This window comes from Coloeus monedula (genome assembly GCF_965178545.1).
Source record: "Coloeus monedula genome assembly, chromosome: 6".
Lineage (NCBI taxonomy): Eukaryota > Metazoa > Chordata > Aves > Passeriformes > Corvidae > Coloeus > Coloeus monedula.
The window spans coordinates 11,985,083-12,003,932 of NC_138786.1; the positions used below are offsets into that span (position 1 = coordinate 11,985,083).

General features: G+C 42.4%; 1 long non-coding RNA gene across 4 annotated transcripts in view; it reads left to right on the forward strand.

Annotated features, from left to right (window-relative positions):
- The first annotated feature begins 1,470 nt into the window (after window positions 1-1,470).
- LOC309574251 overlaps window positions 1,471-18,850 on the forward strand; it is a 61,573-nt gene continuing 44,193 nt past the window's right edge. For 2 of the 4 annotated variants that reach the window (XR_014226504.1, XR_014226505.1), the window contains exons 1-2: window positions 1,471-1,546; window positions 11,708-11,855. This is a non-coding gene — a long non-coding RNA (uncharacterized lncRNA). Of the gene's footprint in view, window positions 1,547-3,268; window positions 3,323-11,707; window positions 11,856-18,850 lie in introns of those variants that run through there. The other 2 variants (XR_014226507.1, XR_014226506.1) reach the window with 2 other exon arrangements.

Sequence of the window (18,850 nt, forward strand, 5' to 3'; positions counted from 1 at the left end):
TCCAAGGCTTGAAGAGAATGGGAGAGGAGAGAGAAACCTGTGGTCCTTTTTTGAGAAGAAATATGGATAGTAGTTACAAAAGGGAGATGAGTGCTTGGGAAACAGGGCAGCCAACATCTGAATTAGTTACTGCTGAATTAATACTTATGTGGTACAAAATACTTTTAAATTATGAGTGTTATCCTGCATTTCTATATAAAATGCAAAGTCCAGGCCTTTAGGAGAAGGCATTTACAAATACAACACATGCAAAATAAGAAAAGTGTAAAGTAGATCCTAAAACCCTTTGCCCTTCCCTTGTTACACACGGTAGCATTGAATGAGGAGGAGAGGGGCAGAGGAGTGGGCAGGGCAGCAGCCAGGCAAAGGGAGAAAATGGGAAATTGTTCTTTACTTACAGAACTTGAAAAAGGCTGCCACACTGCTTGGAATTGCACAGGTTGGCAGAGACCCTGGGAGAATGAAACACTAAACATCTCAAACCCAGGAAGGACAGAAATTACAAATTCTGTTTTTATCTGGGGTCAGTGCATTTGAATTACGTTTCAGGAGCATGGGAACATTTTCTTCTGAAGGAAAAAACTGAGAACAAAATTGGGGTAGAAAAACGTGATTTGCATTAATTTTACCATTTCAGTATATGTTATTTAAATTGATATTTTGTTACTCTGAAGGAGAAAAGAGGATTGCCGTGAGATCCACAGGTGATTAACACCCTTGCCAGAAGCACATTCTGGATGGATGAAATGGCAGAAGCCACCATGTTGCCAGAGCTTTAAGCAGGATTCTGCCAAAGGACGTTCCAAAAGGTAAGTTTTGACAGATGCTGCAATTCCAGGAATTGTTTTCATCAAGAAACTGCTAAAATATGGAAGGCTTTTGAACAGTAGTAGCTCAGTTTGCAGCAGTTTTTTAGCACGGTATTTTGGGAATATGATGTTGCTGTGCTTGAGGGCATGTTCTGCTCTGGGCAGTTTGTTGCAGCCTGCACTGGGAGGGCATTAGCAAATGTCCCTTGTGTTAAAGGACCTGTATGTGGAATGAGGAATTCCCTGGTGATTTTTTGGTGTGCCATTTAGCATGTCACCTTCAGCCTGCTTCATAGGGAGTGCTGAGGTGTGTGGGGTAAGACTGAAATGACACGCTCCAAGTGATGAACTTGGCCCTGGGACTGGAAGTTTGTATTTATTAGTCAAATAATTGTCCCAAGACCTGCTGCTGGACTCGATGGAGTGTTTGGGATGTGTTGCACTGGTCTCTCACAGTAATTTTTATGCAGAGTTTGTGGATAGTGCATCCTGCTGGAGCTGATCTCTGTCAACTCTGAGGTAAATTCAGAGGTGTTTTCCCTTCCCTTTAAGTGGTAACACCTGCAGCTTTGCCAAGTCCTAGCAAAAGCTGCTAATATGCTACAGAAATAGAAACAAGCCAAAAGGTGGCTGCAGCTGTTGTTTACTACATTATTGCACAGTTTGGTTCCATATGTGCCTCTGTGGAAAAGAAGTGCTCCAGAATAAGCAAATAAAAATGAAACAAACTGGAGAAGGTAAGTGAAGCTAACCCACCTTCAGCATCTAATCCCTACATTACACCAGAGTCTTTCTGTATCCAATCTCAACTTCCCAAAGGATTTAGTGTAGATTAGAAATACCTCTGAGCCTAATCATGTCAGTGGAATCCTTCCACATTAAAATAAAATACCAAATACTCACATATGCTAAACATGTTGAAGTTGTGTAGAATAACAGTTTGGACATTTCTGTTAATGTGATGGAGAATATTTTGATGTTGTAATTTGCTTTAAAAGCATGTGTAAGTAATTGCTGCATGAGGCACTGAAGTCAGACTGACTGTTCACAGATGCAAACGTTTCCATCTCCCAGCCAAGGAGAGTCGACTCATTTTGCATTACAGTGTCTTAGAAAGCACTGGTGGGTACTCAGCTTTTTCCTCTGGTTAACTATGTCTTATGTTTTATCTGAAAAAATTACATGCTTCTGTTGTCTCTGAAAAGATTTTATTTTTTTTTTAAATTCTGTTACCATTATGAGCAGCAAGAAATCTCCTGTGCTTGGAAGAAGAGACAAGATATTCCTCTGTTCTGATCCAGGGAGTGTATATGAGCATATTTTGCATTTTGTACATTTCATATGTCATTGACATGTGTGTGACGTGCCAACTGAGGCAGAACCTTTCACATGATGCTGTCCATCCAAACAGCTCGTGCTAGAAACCATGATAAAACTTAGTGTGTGGCAAACTGGAGAAGTTACCTATAAATTGCAGGTGAATTCCATTTAGATGGCTGGTTTGGGAGGCATGGAATGGGATTGAACCTGCAGTCAGCCCTCTTTCTCTGTGCAATAGGATGGATGGATCATCTTAAAACACTTTTTAAAGATCCCTCAGCTACTGTGTTTTAATGGCTGTAGCAGTAATTTCAGATAAGCCAAGCACCTTCCACGAAATGGATCTTTCCTTGCTTTACTGCAGCACTTTTGGATGTAGCTGACTCTCAGAAGGGATCAATTGCTCTGCTCTTAAGTGATACTGTGGCCAACTAGAGCATTTCTCTGTGATTACATGAATATAAACAGCATATATTGGATACTGCAGCACTTAGTTTGACTTATAAGTAACTTCCTGAATAGCATTGTCAACGATAAAAATATTTGGAGCTCTCCATTTTCTTGGCACATTGTTTGACAGGCCCATTTCTTTGTTGTCATAGGTAGCAAAATTCAGGAAAGCATGCAGCTGAACAGCTGTCATATATGTGGGACCAGGAAAAGGGCTATTCTTAGTTCCTTTGGTTTTTTGCTGTTATTCCTGAAGTCTTTTTCAGGGGGTGAAATTATGGCCTGCTTAACTATTTGGCAAAGCTTGCCCTGAGTTCAGCAAAGCAGAGGTTCCATCCCTCATGAAGGTTATCGTATCTGTTAAATTGAGTTTGAGCTCTGGTCACATGGAAACCAGTATTTGCTGTTATTATTAAAGTTGCTTTTCTTTCAGCAGAGTACTTTGGAGCAAAGTTTCTGTCCTCTCTGGATTTACCATCATAATTTCCAAAATACCGTGTTCTGGAAAACGAACAAAAATAATACATGTTAATAACCATGGGATGCTGGGAAACTTCAGATGGGTTTGGACGTGACACCATAAATTGCTTTTAATTCTGTGGATTTATGATTTCATAAAAGAAATGATGAGATTGTTTGTTACAAGCAGTAATCAAGATGAATGTATGATGCAGAAATTATTTTATTGCAGAGTCAGCTGGTTGGATTGTGGCTCTTCAGTAATGCAGCAACTACAGAAACTGGTTAGTGCTTCCTATGCAGTGTGATCTGGTTATCTGTAAAATATTGCAAAACTTTCATGTCACAGCATTCAGCAGTGTGAGAGCACAGCCCAAGGAGACATCTCCCTCAGGTTGGTTATGTTTGCTGTGTTAAATGTGACTCAGTCCTTCAACACTTACCTATGGCTCAAAATAAACTGGTGTAGAGCCATAATTTATAGTACTGGCTGCAAAATTTTTCCCAGTTATCTCTGTAACTATTCATAAGTAAAGCATATATTCCTAGCTGTCAGGTATGGTATGAGGTGTACAAAATTCATTACTGTGTGTAATGAGCAATTGCCCCTGGGTCAGCAGAGCCCTGAAGCTGCCTGCAGACATCTAATTCTTCATTTCTCACGCTGCATGTGCATGCACAGGCACGTAAAGGAGATGTCCAGTGGTGCTGACTTCCTGCAAAAAGCACCACGGTGTGCTGGTGTTGCTCTCAGTGCCACTGCACACTTTAGGATGGACAGCTCCAGTACTGGAAAATGGAGGTTGGCCCAGGGCATAGGACAGGGACCTGTTCCTGAAGTGAAGGGCAGGGCAGCTCTCTTGTTCCTGTAAAGCCTCTTAGATGAGTGCAATCATTCAAAGCTAAAAAGGAACTTCAGCAGGGCTGTTTGCTCTCCATGCCGTGAGAGATCCACCTGGAGAAGTAACTCAGAGACCTTTCCTTGTGTCATGATTCAAGGTGGGGCCAAACTTGATGGATCCCTCCTGTCAAGCTACAGGCCAACTGCACAGTTCAAATCCAAAGAATTCTTTAAAAGTGCAGGAAAGCTCAGATCTGTTGCTCTGCTTCAAACCAAACTTGAGTGAAGTCACGTGTTGTAACTTACACTGTTTTATGGCAAAGAAAATCAGCATTCCAAATATTTTGTGGAGCTGGTTGGTGTTTACATAAGCTTGAGGGGCTGTGCCATGTGATGTAGGCCCTGTTCCCTCTTGGTTGCCAACAGGGTTTGCCAGCGATGTTTTTACTGTGGGAGCAGGACATGCAATACTTTCAAACTCAGTGTTGCCAATGATTCTCTACCTCAGAGCCTTCAGATGGGCGTTTTTCATATGGTTTGCATTGAAAAATTATTTGCATTGCGTTTCATATGGTTTGCAATGCACATCCTGCGTTGCTGTCTCTTTAGACATGGCTTTGTATTGGTCGGTGCTGGGGTTCCATTCAAGTTTTCTGGGCTATTGTTACAGTGTGTCACAAATAAAATTGCTTTGTCAAGACACCACAAAAATGCTTCTGTGTCTTTGGCATCCATGCTCAGCATGCTGGAACCATTTATTTAATTTACATTTTTTTCCTTTTGAATATCCACTGTTTAGAATGTAGAAACAGTAGCACATCTTCCTTTTAACTCTGGTTTTGGTAAAGTTATAAACATTCCTTCTCAAGGGTCTGTGGCTCTGTTCACTGGAAAGAGCCCTAGAATGGTTTGGGTTGGGAGGGACCTTAAATACCATCCAGTTCTATCCCCTCTACTGTAGACAGGACATCTTCCACTAGACCAGGTTGCTTAAAGCTCCATCCAAGCTGGCTTTGAATGCTTCCAGGGATGGAGCATCCACAACTTCTCTGGGCAATCTCTGCCAGTGCCTCACCACCCTCACAGTAAAGAATTTCTTCCTAATATCTAATTTAACCCTGCCCTCCCTCGGTTTGAAGGCATTCCCCCTTGTCTTGTCACTACATGCACTTCTAAAAACTCCCTTTACAGCTCTCTTGTAGCCCCTTTAGGCACTAGAAGGTGCTGTAAGGTCTCCCCAGAGCCTTCTTTTCTCCAAGGCTGAACAACCCCACCTTTCAGGTTTGTTCTTTCTTTCATTTTTCCAAAGACACAGAGACATCATGAAGTTCAGCTTCCTGATTTAAAACCAAACCAAACCACACACACATAGCAAAATAATAACTTTATCTTATGTAAAGAATTTGCTCAAGCCTTTACAACCTCGAGCTGAATATGAATTATTTGTGTATTTAACCCACAGAGAACAGAACCAGTTCTGGAAGTGCTATCTGAAACCACTTTTTGTAGAGGGACAAATGGAGGATCTTGTGAATTGAGAAGCAGAAACAGCAGAGAATTGTACTGTATCTTTTTTCCTGTCCTCTTTATCTGCTTTTTATCGTAGCAGTCAATTATCTCAGGAAGCAACGTGTGTATCCCACCATGAGATTTGAGGAAGCTGAAACATTGCAGTGGATTCTGTAAGTGAGGAACATGATATGAGGGCCTGCAACTGTTCATGGATACAGAGGAATCTCAAGAGGGAGCATACCACGCGTGCTGCTCAGCAATAGGGACAAATACTCTGTCCTTCTGCCTTTTCCATAACAAAATACTGTTGTCCATAATACCAGAGAGCATTTGCAGTCCCTAATGTCCTACAAAATTATGCACCAGGGTCAGGCTTTCACTCTTGCAATGTAATAGTTTACTCCTACATTTTTTTCGTAGTTATCCAGATGTTCTACTTGTTCTGATTATCCTGAGTTTCTCATCTTGTTGTCATTATCTAGGGGAGTTCTTGGCTTGACTAAAGCAAAAATTTACACTCTGTGTAGTTTTTCTGGGTGGGCATTTCCAAAGTTTTGTCATATTTCAAAATTATTTATGTCCCCTTGTTCTAGATCTTCTAGTGCTTTGTGCAGTAAGACCAAGACAACAAACAATGCAGTATATTTTTTCACTCTGTGCAGTTATCTTTTTGTATGCTGTAGTTTAAAGTACAGAGGAGGTCTCCTAATTTACAGTGAAGGTGACTGCGACTTGGGGTTGTGATTACTTTTCTTCTTGAGACTTCTTTTCCCTTCTTAATATGGAACAACTTTTGGACTGCAAATGTGACCTTATAGGAGCTGAGTGCTTGGATGAGAGGGATTTGGGTGTAATTTTTGCTTGTTTTCATTGATGTGGGGTTTTTTGTCTTTAGGAATCTTGTTGGAGAGACACTCTTGACCTAAAAATTCCTTTTGCTGTTAATAATATCTCTGCTGTAATAAAATTTCTGCTATAGAGCATTTATGGCAGTGCTGCAATATTTGGTTTGCAACCAAACTCCTGCTCTTCGGAAGACGAACATTCTACTTAAATACCACTGAAGTTTTTGTTTTACTACGCTGCCCTGGAGTGTAACAAACACTGTTTAGATGGCAAGTTAAAAGCAAAAGGTTTGAGAGGTTAGCTTTATTAATGTCTTCCTACATGAATCCTAGGGCTGCAGAGTATGTTTCTTAAGGCTTTCGAGAGAATTCCTAGAAATTACTTTGGATTTTTAGACAACGTCCTTCAGAAACTTTTGCAAAATATTCAGATACAATGTAACTTTCATACTCATGAGTGGAATTCACTGCATGCTGTTCAACAGGAACAACTAATCCTAAATTCTACCTCTGTATTTCCAAAAAAACATAGGTTTTCTGAAGACTCAAACCAATTCCTATTAACTTGCTCCTCAAGTATCCCAGATGTCTTATTCCAGGTGACAACTATTTGTTTTTATGCAAAACCTTTAGGTATCTGTAAGACTGGATTCCAAAATGTCAGTGCTATTGTAGAGTATACATCAAATTTGGGCAGGGGGGAGAGAGGGAAAGAGGGAAAGAGAGACTGCATGAACCTAGTTTGTTTTTGAAGGACTTCACACACTCACATGGCCTTTGGTAATAAATTCAGTTTAGCTCTCACTGATGATATTAAATAGTGCTGATCTAACCTTGTCTGGACCTGTGAGGGGTTTTTTCTCCCCACTCCACACCCCACCCCCCAAAGATGAATGTATTGTTACACTGGGTATGGATATTTATGCTTCAGCAGTGCCTTGTGAAATCTTCCACAGTGAAGTTTATTCAGGAGAAGATCATCTGAACCTAATTCAGTTTCTTGTTTTCAATTTGTACAGGACCTATTATTCTAAACTCTTCAATGTGGAAATAGTCATTGGGTCTTGCAGTGTTCTAACCTTGTCCTCTTTTTGCCTCTTTTAGTAACCTCATTTAATGAACTATGATTCTTGCTGGGGTATGTAATCACACCAGTGCTTATCCATGCCAATTCCCTGAACATTCATGACAGAAACAATCTTCTTGTAGAGCCTCTTCCTGCAGCCCAGCTTCCTCTCTCAGCTCTGTGGGCAGCTGGCATCCACTCTGCTCAAAAGCAGGAGGGACAGGAGCACAGCCATGCTCCACTTCCTTCCCCCTATTTTTGGGACTCGATGACTCTTGTGGGTCCTTTCCAACTCTGCACATTCTGAGTGAGGCAGCCTTTAAATTTCAAACACCCTGCATATATTCCTATTTTGATTTGTATGGCTCCTTCCTATGTTGGTCAGCCAGAACAAGTAGAACCCTAAGATGTACCATCTCCCAGCAGAGTTCTCCAGAGTAATGCAGAGTGTTACAAAGCTGTTCCTGCACAATACTGCAGGGCTTGCTATCAAACCCAACTTTAACCGGGCCTCTCCAAGTGTTACTTTTCTTTGAAGGCTGCTAAGCAGTAAAAAAGGACATCGAATTAATCATGTTGGTATAGGACTACCTAGACATGTGGAAAGTCTTCAGGTACTGTCTTGGTTGGTTTTGATCAGCACACAGTTTCATGCTGACCTCCTGAGCCACTTGTGCTCCTGCCCTCGGCTGCACCCCTCATTTGGGGCTCAGTTGTACCTTGATGTCTGAACAGGACTGATCTTGTGAGTTGGTACCAGCATATGTAATGCCTTCCAAAATAACTTACCCAATGTAGCCTGGTGGTTTTCAAGAACATTTTTTACTACAATATGAAATGCAGCTCCAGTGCAGAGTTTGCTTCTAGTTTTATTCTGCTATCTTTTTTTCTAGCGTAAGCCTCAGATAGCTTGTGGTTGATTGAGCATAAATGCCTTGGCCATATCAACACAGAGAAGTGCTGCTCCGATTTATTTATACTTTGATAACGAGTTTGGAATTGTTTTTAGCTCTCCATGGGGCCCTAATTGTAAGAATCGATGAAAATGCAAATGTTCCCATTCAAAACAGCAGTAAATATGTTTTTGACTTGTTAACTCGAATGGAACTTAATTACGGCAGACATGTATTTACTGCTGTCCTGCACTGAGGTCAGTGAGACCTGGCACTGTTAAGTTTAGTTTTTGATTGGGTTGCTACAAAATGATTTATATAAGTGAAAGAAAAACTTGTTTTTGTCTGGAGTCCTAGGCCTGTTGATGCTCTGTGATTAGTATCTTGGGAGCGTAGTTTTCAGTACATTCTACAGGATTTGATTATAAATCTCTGTCCTTGTACACTTCTTCAAACTACCCCGATAGGTATAAACTTCTGCTTATGCACACTCTCTGTTTGAGAGAGTTCATGACTGCTCTTAATTGATTGAATTTAAGTGAACGCTGGAGATGTGCCCCACATGCACCCGAGCTTTTTCAAAGTACAGGAATACTCCTGAACACATCTGGGACTTCATGGGCAAGAACCTGTGAAGTTCAGGTTCAGACCAAAATGCTTGGAAAGAGCAGACACTGGTTGAGAGCCCTGTAATAAACACTGGGGACAAACAGATTCCCAGTCAGAGCCTTGTGCGTTTCACTGGTAAAGGCTGTAGTTGTTCATCAGGCTGCTCCAATACGTAGGAATCCCACCTTGATTTGTGAAACAGAACATTTGCTTTCAGGAAAGGAAGCCTGTGAGGGGAAAGCAGAGTCTGGCTGTGCCCTTGATGAGGGAGCTGATCTTGTTACGCTGTGGTTTGTCCAGAGGAGCTCAAGCCTTGTTCTCCGAGGGTGGCATTTTCCTTATTTATTTGTTCCTTGTTTAGCCCTGCATTTTTACGTGCTGGCTGCAGGTCAGCCCCTGCTCAGCCAGCAGCTGCATTGGCCAATTCAGAGCCACTAAGCTCAACTAAAATGTTAGCTTGTCTCTTCGTCCCTAGGTTTCCCAGGATTTTCAGCAGTAAATCTGGAAAACGCATCTAATCCCGCTGAAGCATTCCCCAGCCTTTCTGACATGAAGGATTGTGTGGTGGCCATTGTGATTTGTGTGCAGCAGTGGAGTCTCTGGGACACAGACCAGTGATTAGGAGCTGTGTGATTTGGGGGGAAAGGGGAGAGGCTGTTTGCTATTTCTGGGTTAAGGAAGGAAGGCAGTTAAACTTTATATTAATGAACTGACTAGAGGAAACAGACCCAAATCCAAAAATCCTGCCAAATATTAACTTTTTGTTGACGGTAGAATTTGTTCAGTTTATACACCTGCTATAGAAGTGCTTTTTATCAGAAGCTGGCTCATTTCCAGAAATGAATGTAAGCCTCTGGCCAATAATAGAATAATAGAGAAACAAAAACAAAATCACAAGCAAGTCTGCCTGTAATGATTTATTCGCATTTTCACCCACATGGAAAGCAAATGTTTTGATTAATTTGCAGCAAGTTTACTTCTCTTGTTTTCCTTAACATTTTTCTTTATTATTGGATTTACATCTTAATACAAATAGTCTGCTATATATTTAGATATATTGTTTAGTTTATAACAGTATAATTGGAAAGGAAGATGAAATTGAAGATAGCTACTGAGATGCAGTAAATTAAAGTTTATCAGATTTGTTTTCAGATTCCTGCTGCCTCTTAACTATGAAACATGGAAAACCAAGATTTCATCTTAATTTTGGTTTCTTTGTCATAGAGATGGAGGTGCTTACAGAAAGGTTGATGATAGCTGAATAAACTTAAAAAAAAAGAGAAAGGGAGAAATACTGGTGATTCCCTAAGATGGAAGGAAAGGAGATCGCTCCTGGTGTTGTACAATACCTTTCTGTCCATTGATATGGTACAGGATGGAAGAATTTGGCTCCAGAATGGTCTTGCCAAATAAACCCAAAGGGCATTTGTAGTGTTTGCTGTGACTCCTTGTGACATTGGACTCCCTTGCAGAGCTGGTGCAGAAAACTGGGAAGGTTCTGTGCAGAAGAAAATGGATAGATATTCCTTGCTAGGCTTTTTTAGTTCTTGTGTTCTGTACTGTTGGATCCACTTTGGGACACAGGAAGATCTTGAAGTGGTATTACCTGTGATCTTATGAGCTGTTTCCACAAAATCTGTACAGCTGTGTGTTTCCTATACCGGACTGAGCGCGTTGACCATTGGGTGCTTGCCTTTGGGAAGAGGCACAAGGCATCCAGGCTTACCTCTGCTGTCCAGGACAGGCTGAGCAATCCCCACCACCTGCTGCCATCCACCAGAAGTAGCTCTAATTTATTTAAATGAATGGCACATCTGACTCCCCTGTTTGCTGTTGGAAAAGCTGGATCCTATTTTCCATGGCTTCACCCCTCCTTCCACCCCCACTCTCTCCTCCTTCCCCCAGAGGAGGACAGCACTGCCATACGGCATAGCAATCACTGCAAGTGGCCAGTTCAGGACAACTGGAAAGGAATTTGAGCCATTACTGGAATTCTAATCTCAGACTCTTCTAGAAAAGAGCTTAACAGCTTTTTGCTTGTCCTCTTGGGTCTGATGTTTGACAGGAAATGAGTTTGAAGGGTTCAGGAGCAGGTCACAGAACTCGCCTTGCTGCCAGCTGCTCTGCCGACCTTAACAGTGTGTTTGCAGAAATCTGATACACTTGCTTATTATTAAAGCCTTTTCTCTGAGAAAAGTTACTTCCAAAGCCAGGTCCTACCAGACGTATTTCTAGAATATTGCATCCTCACCTCTCTGAATTCTTCTCCACTGACACTTGCTATGACCTAAGACTCCAGCCATGTGAAAAATGCTGTTTTGTAATTCAAGGCAGAGTGAACAATTGTGTTTGCAGGCATGTTTATGTTTGTCTTTTGCAGCACTTACTTTGTTTGTCCTTTATGTGCCCATCTGTGGGATCTCAAAGAAACTCAGCTAGTTTCCCGATCTTGCATAATTAATAAAATACCTCATATACTTCATAACATACCTCAAATCTGGTCTCAAGAAAACAATTGTAATGGATGGGCTGACTGCTTCCTGTGTAGCAGCTGAGAAGCATATTCCCAAGCAAATTTAAAAACAAAGCAGCCTCCATGCTTTCTTGGAATCCTATTGGCAAGTCAGTGTTGTTCAGACTAGTACGAAGTTCAAACAGGCCATGGAGACTGATGGCATGTCCCTCTTTCTTCACTATGTTTCTGATTTAGCAATCACTTTCCAAATTAAAAATATCAGAACAGACAGACCAGATCAGGACAGCGGGGAAGTTCAATAATGGGGCTGTGCTGGCAGGAATACTGCAAATAAAAAGCTGTACCAGAAGTACTCTTGATCACCTGCTTTGAGAGTGCTGCATCTTCCCAAGAGAACAGTTCTGCAACTTTGTGTGTTTTCTTGTAGGAGGACATGCCTGGGGAATAATCTTTGCATGGAGTCTCTACTTCCAACCCAGCAGGCTTGTTTTTCCCCTCCTCTTCCTCCTGCCCAAGAAGGTTACACGTTCCTGCAAAAATACTTAAGGACACGCAACTAAAACAACCCAAAATAGGTAAGACTAACTGCCTATATCACTGCATTTTTTAGCCTCTTTTTATTTCTCTCTTATGTCTTCACTTCTGTAGGAATTTGGCTCCTCTGCAGCTTCTGCTGCTTTAATCTATTGGTCAGTTTGCACTTCAGTTCAGCCTTCTCAAATGTCTGCTGTCTCTCCAGAATCAGTGTGTCCTGGAAAATGAAATGTGTGCAAATACACTGACAAAAACCAGACACGTGGAATACACAAATGTACCATTATTTTGACTCCTTAGTTCAACTGGTGAAAAGTCTTCCAGAAATCTTGAACAATAACTGAAAATGGTCTTGGAAGATCAGAAGACCTATCATTCATGTATAACAACTACTTCTGCCCTAATCATTTGTGGTTTCTGCCCCAGTTTGAAAATTATTTTGCAGGCCAGCCCACCATTAATGCAGAGTTAATAGTAAACCTCTGATTCAATGGTGTGATTGCCAGACTTGGTAGCACTGAGCAAAAAGAAGATATACTGCTCCAGCACTACATATGTACAGCACTCTCCAGAATGGAAAAGCCAGGAATTAATAACAAGTAGGATTCTGACTCAAAATGTTTCTGGTTTCCTTGTCTTCCTTGGGGGCTCTTAAGAGTCCTGCTGCCTATCCTTACCTGCACTATTTAAGAGGAGCTACTTCTGTCTTAACAGGAGCTCTCACTTAAATAAAAAGAAAGGGTGGAAACACAGCAAAATTTTATATTATTTTCTAGTGCAGTGATTGCTGTGAGTATGGGTAAATAGAATGGGTCATGAATGCACAAATAATGCTAGTTGAAGGAGTTGAAACTTATGGTTCAGGACCTCCAACTCATAGGATACAGTCAGGGTTTTCTGGATAAGAGCTGGAAAGGGGCAGGGGGGAAGAAACCCACCGTGCTAAAGCAGCATCCACCATGCTAAAGCACCCATCAAAACTCCAACACTCTGGTCCTTTTCCAAGTTCATCCTTCCCTAAAAGCACAGCCAGTTCCCTTGCTGGCAGTGGAGGAGATACAAGTGCACAGCTTTCCATAAGAGTACTTGGACTCAGAAACAGGGCAGAATCACCTTAGCAGGAACACTCTGTGCCCCTCCCTCCCTGCTCCCGGATGGGACAGCAGGCCCATGGCTGCATCCCCCCCCAGGTTAAACCTCCACACTGCCAGCAGTATAAAGTGGCAGCTCAAATTCCCATGGGATCCAAGCACTCACTTCCATGCCAAAACTGAGCTTTCAGAGTAGAGGACATGTGGGCACAAAGAATCCAAAGAATCACTTGGGGTTTAGATATTTATGAGCTTCTATCCTTTTCTGTGGTGTAACAATAGTTTGGGGTGCTGTCAGTGCATCAGGAGAGGTGTGTTTAGGACATGCAAGATGAGAAGGTTTTGGGCAGTGTGGGTAGGGATTAGGCACCCTGATAGTGGAGTAAGTGTACACATGACATGCCTCAAGAAACCAGCTCTGTTAGTTGTTTTTCTGGAGGAGATGAAACCTGAGACCAACCTTAGCAGCAGGAGTCAGTGCTAACTTTAGAGTCAGAACGGAACATGAATTTTTCTGGGTTTTTTTCTTTTTTAATTGCTGAAAGATACCTTGTTGAGATAGGCATAATTAAATTATTTCCTTCCATAAGCATCACTGTTTCTAAGACCTGTTTTGAGTACAGACATAGGAGGCAGTTTGTGCTCCACATACATTATGAATGTTTTAGGTTATGAAGAAATGAACATGTTTGTTAGTTCAGCAATGATGGAGATGTACAATATCTCTGTCATAGGACTGGCTATATCTGGAAGACCATCTGTTCCAAAGAGGGTAAATGTTTATTTTCCAAAATAACAAAATCTTCAAAATTATCTTAATTAATTTTGATGACAACAAGCATTTAATTCAGTCCTGGAAAGGTTAAAGCCAGAAATGTTTGTCAAGGACCTTCAGAACACAGGCAGCTACTGACCCAGTGAAGTCACCTGCATGAACTGCTGAACAGTTCTTCACTGTGCACAATGTATCTCTGGGGGATTCTTTTGCTTATGTTTTTGTGAGTTTGTTTTCTTAAAGAAGAACATTCCCTTTTACCATAATGGAAGCTGAGAAACCAGTATTTTTCTTGACTCGGCCTTTGTTTCAGAAGGTTCATATCAGGAAAAAAACCTAACAAAACAAACCAAAAACATTACCCAAAAGATAACGTTTGCAAGAACCCTTAGTTTTCCCCTTCTGGACAGAGGTCTGAAAAAAAACTTGCTTGTAAAGGCAGAATTTCAGGGGAAACTCCAACTTAAAGAGTCATCATTGACTCACAAGCCAAACAACTGTAAATGTTGAATTAAGAGCAGTTTAAGTCAAATCTGCACATGGATTCTCCTATTTTTGTCATGTGCTATCAGCTTTTCACATTTGCAGGTTTTCCTCACTGTTTTAAAGGAAATAACACAAAATTTCAAGGAAAGAATGAGCCTGACTGCACACAGTGAAAGTTCAAATGTGCAGGTTCACTGGGCTGGAGAGAAGGAGCAGAAAGCAGCACTATTTTCTTTTATCACCTCTGATCATCCTGGGCATGTCAGCAGTAAATGGGTGGAAAAAATGTTGAAAACAAATGTTGTTTTCCTAAATTGATGCTTTTCACAGCAATTCACCTTTGAGTGCTGTGGCTAGATGCATTGAGTTTCAACTGCCTCGTGGGGTCTGTGATTACCTTAAGGGAAAGTGCTAATTAAATATATTTTTCTGAAACAAACTTGATCCTTCCTGCACAGCCGCTTTAGGAATCATCTCATGTGGCCTGATCGAAAAAGTCCAGTGGACCTGGAGTGGGATTCATTTAATTGACTTCAATAAGCTCTGGATCAGACTCATGGGGAATGAAGAATGATTTTCCCCTAATCTCTTAAATTCTTCTCCTCTCCCGTTCCAAAGCAATTACAAAACTGGTGAAATGGAAGGAATGGTTTCTCTCGGTCTCGTGTTCTTCATCAATCTCCAGGTTTATTTTAGGCTATAAATTGCCCTAATCATGGATGCTTTCTTGTTTTTGTCTTACAGTGTTTAGCTGCAGAAGGCCATGTTTACTGCCTTTCTGCAGCTGCTGTTGTGCTGAGATTGTTTATCTGCATAGTGCCTGTCTGCTGTGGCTTTTTAGGTATTTCACAATCTGAGAAGCTCCAAACTCTTCAGTAGTTGATAAGAGAACTGAAGCATAATGTTCTCAGAAACAAAATCTATCAGACTGAAAATGCTGGGGTTTTTTTTTCTCCTTTTGCAAAAGCATTGCTGAGGGCCAGCATAATAAAAGCCATTTTTTGTGTCTGTGCTCTCTTGTGGTGCTGCATGTACCACTTCACTGCTGCCAGAGCACAGCTGTGTGTAGCCAACATTCTGCTGAAGGGTTTGCATGAGGCTGGTAACAAGATACCCACAATGGTTTTGTAGAGTTGACTTGTACATCCACAAACATTGTGCAGGGAATGCTGCCATTCTGCAGCCAGAGAAGATCTCTTAGCTGCAGATCACCACAACCATCCAGTGTTGCAGTGTGACTAAAGAAGTGTTGGGCTCTTGAGCAGGCTTCCCCAGATGTGTTGCCACTGCTGTGTATAAAATCCTGGGACTTTACATACTGTGTGTTGTGGCATCCAACTGGAAGAAGATGGAATTTTGAGGCTTGGAGTGAAATTTAAATTCTCATGATTCTTCTTATCCTCACATCCATCTTGTTTTTTGCAACCCAGCCAGCACCAGTTTAAAAACATTGGCAAGCATCGAGATGTTCGTGGTGATGAATATAAACAGGCTGTTGCAAGCATGTCTGAAGACATGCAAAGTTGTCAGGACCAGGACAATAAGGGCAGCCAAGGAGGAGTCTGGCACCAGGCATGCGGGATGTCACCCCTGCCCCTACCAGACAGCCTTGCTCTGTGGAGCGTGGTCTGCCTGGACAGTCAGTGGTGACTGGCAGCAGGTTAGTTTTGTAGATCTGGGACTGCAAACGGGTAAAATCCCTGGTGACCAAAGCCCTCTACAGGGCTGAACAATCCACAGTTGGTACTTGCAAGTCTGTGCATTTGGGAGCCCCCAGGTTGTTTGATTTGCATGGTTCTGTTGCTTATGCTTGGAGCCTCTGGAATAATTCCATGAAGAAGGGCCCACAAAGCCTGCCCAGCTGAAGGTTCACCTGTATTAAGGCATGAGGGTCTTGAAAAGCCCCTTGTATCAGGATTCCCACAACCACGCTTGCGACTCTTGGCCTTGCAGCCTCTGGCACTGCAGAGGAGACACACAATTGTGTCCCTGTTGTCTCCATGTCAGGCACATCACCACCGAGCTCCAGTGTGACTGCAGGAGTTCTTCTGCACAACTTGTCATGAAAGGAAGGGCTGCAGCCTCATGGGACAGGCGGGGGGAAGAGGCTGATAACCTTGAAGGCAGACTTGCCCTTATTCCAACCACTAAACAAATGCTGCCAAGGCTGGGCTGTAGTCATCCCTGCTCCTGCTTTGAGGATTAGGACTGCTTATGGAAAAATGTATGTTGTGCTTTGTTTGGAACTCATCCCGCATGTTAAGGTTGTGATGTATAGCCCCCATCCTCCCCTGAAGTGTGTGGCTGGAGTGGTGAACATGCAGAAATGCTTTATATGGGGGAGAGTTCAGGCTTTGTACCAAAAGAGGAGATTTCTAACAATAAACACATTTTGTGTGGGAGTGTGGTGAGTTGTTTGTTTGCTTGATTGTTCACAGGTTTTTAAAACAATTTTTGGTGAAAGAGCTTAAGTATGTGTCCTCAGTGCACACTGGTCATTGAATGCTTGAGATAAGCTGTCCTACTGGTAGGATTCAGGAAAAGGGGCTCTCCCAGTGCTCAGAATAGTCTTTGCCATCACTTCATGCAGAAATGAATGCTGATGGGTGTGGTGTGCCCCAGAAAACGTGGTTGCAGAAGCAGGGCCTTGCAGAGGATGACAGCAGTCTGGCATCTGTGGTGACTCTTAGAGCCTGAGTCCCTGTCTGGGTCAAGCAGTCTGACTCTTCAACCTCTGCAGCAGCTGCATCTGCAAGGCCACTTCTCTGTCCCCTGTTTTTGCTTCAGGAACCCTTTCCTCCACTGCTCTGTCTCTTTATTTGCCTCCTGGGATGCCCTTGCAAGCATTTTGAGCATTTTGAACATGTCGTCATCTCTGGAGCTCTTCTTTTTCCTACGTAGATTGGACAAGTATTTGCTTAACGACAATAGCAGCCCTGTCCTTAGTTGCCATGAGTTGTCAGCTGTTGGGGGGAAGGAGAAAATAAGTTATTGTAAGAATGATTCTTTCATGCCAACTGGAACAAAGAACTTGGGTTGCTCCCCCTTCCCCCTTTGTTTTAGTTTTCTGGTTCTTCCCAGTCTTGGAGACAGCAAGGCATTTTCAAAATGCTTTTGCCTTTAAAGAAAGAGGGGCATTGGTCTACCTTGAGGAGAGGAGTTTAGTAAAATTCAGTGCAAATCAGACTAATGTCTGCATCTGTTCTTACAGAGCTTGTTGTGGCAAAGGGGAAACAATTTTGCCTGCAGAGTGGTGCTTGTTTGCACATTGGTACTGGCTGTCCTCACTTAAGCAGGTATCTCTTTTCCAAAAGGCATCGGACAAACAGAGCTTTTGCACCGGAGTGAAAGGACACCACTGGCTCAGAATGGTACTGCCTGCCATGAGTCACTTCGAGAGAACTGCACTGCTGTGCAATTCTCTTCCCTAAACTAGATTTCCTTAAGGTTACTCCTATTGTTTGGTTCTCTTACCTTTCCCAACAACTACAGTCAGCACGAATTGCACAACAGTTAATTGACCCAACAGCCCAGAAAGAGGTATGCGAAACCCTACTCGTGCCTTGAATCATTTGTATTTTTGCAAACTCTGGCTGGTTTTCTTCTGATCCTCAGCTGCTGCTTTGCCGCTGCAGTTAGAGCTTGTTTCTTTGCTTGGTTACTGCAGTGCTGCAACCTTCGTTTAGGTGGCCATGGAGGGTGGGCGGCAGAGGAAGTGTTAAAAGGGGGGTGGTGTAAGCAGCTGGATCGCACTGGATCTGAGCAAGTGAAGTGGTCATTCTCATCGTAAGGAGGAATCCAGAGAACCTGTACTTTTTCCAGCCTGGCCTCTAGTTGGAGCAAGTTAGAGATACCACCTTTAGTTAAAACAGAGGGTGGGGATGGTGTAGATGAATACCCTTGTAAGCTACCTGCCACCAGGATGCCTTAATGATACAGCTGGTAAGGCAAGAGGAGCTCTGACACAGTAGAAACATTCTCACCTTCAGCTCTGTGTGCATCCTGTTCCACTGATCAGCCCCTCTACCCCGGCTGAACGTACTGAGCCTGTGGGTTTCACTGTTACATTGGTCCTGTTTGGCTCCCAAATCACCTGCAGCAGGGACAGATTTCTTCTGTGGCACCCACAAAGGGCTGTGATGTGATGGGTTTTACTGGAGGCATATCCCAGTTCAGGGAGCAGGAAGGTTTGGGTTTCTGTGAGCACATGGGTCACCTGGGGCTCTGTTTTGTCTTGCTGGCACTGTCATCAGGGTATCTGCTTTTGTGCATTTTTTTCCTCACAGTGGCTGGTGCCTGGTAAAAACCACTCAGGTTTTTGGGGTGGGAACCAGCATCCAGCTTCACTGCAAGAAAACTGAACTCCCATCTCCTGTACAACTGCTAGATAGCTCATCAGTAGCAGCAACAAAATCTGAATTCACAAACAGCTTTTGGGTGTTTGATGTATTTGTTATATATCTTTGGTGTTTGTTTTTATCTAAAGAGAAAGTGCATGGTAAGTTACAACTACAGGTTAAGTCCTAACACATGATGCAATGTAGGTCATATGATAGAATGTTGATCAAATCCAGGCATGGGGTTATGCTGAGGATTTGTCAGAGGCTCATCATAGTTTAGATTATATCCACTATAGGTTTAGGTCTGATTCCTAAAACTGTAGTTCGTACATGTCATCCTTTCC